At 38.8% G+C, this 1,980-nt stretch overlaps 1 protein-coding gene across 1 annotated transcript in view; it reads left to right on the forward strand.

The window, feature by feature from the left end:
* Positions 1–1,980, forward strand: part of LOC107728805 (serine/threonine-protein kinase WNK2) — a 79,671-nt gene that overhangs the window by 35,208 nt on the left and 42,483 nt on the right. The gene's annotated exons all lie outside the window — the stretch shown is intronic.

Consider the following 1,980-nt stretch of genomic DNA (forward strand, 5'->3'; position numbering starts at 1 on the left):
TCGAGTCATTGCTGTCAAAGTCTAAGTCGAGTCTCAAGTCTTCTTTAATTATGTCGAGTTGAGTCGCAAGTCATCAAATTTGGGACTCGAGTCCGAGTCAAGTCTCGAGTCATGTGACTCGAGTCCACAACCCTGCAGATCGCTGTAGCGCCTCAGTTCAAGCGGCACGAGAACTGATCATCTCTTCCTCTTTACTAGTTACAGCACGAAATAAACATGAATGAACATCAGAAGGTATCTTGTTTCAACCACAGAAAGACATCAGTACACACCATTTTTCAGGTTGAGGTCCATCGCTGTTAATCTGCTCACCTGTCTGGATTGTTTGTCGGACAACATGGCAGATTCGGCGTTATGATTGGTCATATAGTTTTGAACTTTAATTTCTACATGCCAGTCAAATTTTAGGAGGGAAGCGGACCACAGCAATCCCCTGCAGACTCATTCAGCTCTGCCTTCACTCTGACATGAAACACATTACACCATCACATCAGTTCACCACGAGTAACATCAGATCATCTTTAATATTAAAGGAATTGTTCACCTAAAAATGACAATCTGCTGGGAATGTATTCACCCCCTGGCCATCCAAGCTGTAGATGAGTTTGTTTCTTCATCAGGTTTGGAGAAATGTAGCATTGCATCAGTGTCTCAGCAATGGATGCTCTGCAGTGAATGGGTGCCGTCAGAATGAGAGTCCAAACAGCTGATAAAAACATCACAATAATCCACAAGTAATCCACAGCACTCCAGTCCATCAGTTAACATCTGGAGAAGACAAAAGCTGAAACTAATCCAGCAATGGGATGGACTTTTTCACTGTAGGAAGTGTTATTATGGATTATGCTCTCATATTTTAGTTAAAAACATCATAATGATAGATTTGTTTCTTTTTTGGGGTGAACTATTCCTTTAAATGACAAATCATGGAGGTGAAATGTGTTTCAAATGCTGCTTTATCTATAGGCACCCAATTCCAAGGCACCCCACTGTCCACAACAATATTCAAAGACCCTTTTTTACTGAAGTTAGGAGTGTCTGTATTTTAACTAAGTGTCTGTATTTTAACTAAGTATCTAAAATAATTATATAATGATAAAAAAAAAAAAAACTAAAATAATAAAATAAAAGAATTAAATTGTAGCATTCCAAAAGTTTGGGAGCGAAATGAATTCTTGTGGGTGAAATCAATATATTTTGCTTCTTTCTGTTCTTTTTTTTATTTAAAGCTTGGTTTGTCTTATATTAATGCATGTAGTCTTGGTTCCCTGTGGTTGAGAATCATTGATCTGGACTCTTCAGAGAGTCAGTCATTATCTTATATTCATATGTTCTGTGTGTGATTTATCTTAAAGTATTAAAAGTGTTGGGTTAATAGTTTTAGAGCCAGGTCTAATGAATTAATGTGTGTGTGTTGTGTGTTGTATAGAGGGGGCTGATGGGTATTGATTTCAGTGGCTAACTCGATCAGTGATTCAGCTGTCCTGCGTCGTCTCTGTTTCTCTGGGAGTGTGTGTTTGATGGTCAGGGCTTCTCCAGCTCTCTGTGGGGTTTCAGCGCTGCGCTCACACTGCTGACTTCAGCACATCATGCATATGAATATGCTTCATGGAATTCAGATGAGCATCACCTTGACTTATTTTGTCTTTTTTTGAGTGAGAAAAAGAGCAAGAAGTATCAATGATTTCTTTCAGTGCTGCTGCTGCACTGAAGGCCAAGAAAGGAAAGATGGAGAAAGTCACCGCTTTTATTGTTTTTGTTGGGTTGTTCTCTTTCTCAAGAACACATCCAGGTTATATTTCACCCCAAATTCAGAATATTTAGATCTCCTGTTTTGCTTTTGACATTGATGATTAAAGAGATGGTTCAACCCAAAACAAAAATTCAGTCATTTACTAGTTTCTGTTTTTCTGCAGAGCACAAGATAATATTTTCCACACAGTCATGGTTCATAACCCCCCCCCCCCCAAAAAAAACACG

Source organism: Sinocyclocheilus rhinocerous, unplaced genomic scaffold, assembly GCF_001515625.1.
Source record: "Sinocyclocheilus rhinocerous isolate Xijiao unplaced genomic scaffold, SAMN03320098_v1.1 scaffold2412, whole genome shotgun sequence".
NCBI lineage: Eukaryota > Metazoa > Chordata > Actinopteri > Cypriniformes > Cyprinidae > Sinocyclocheilus > Sinocyclocheilus rhinocerous.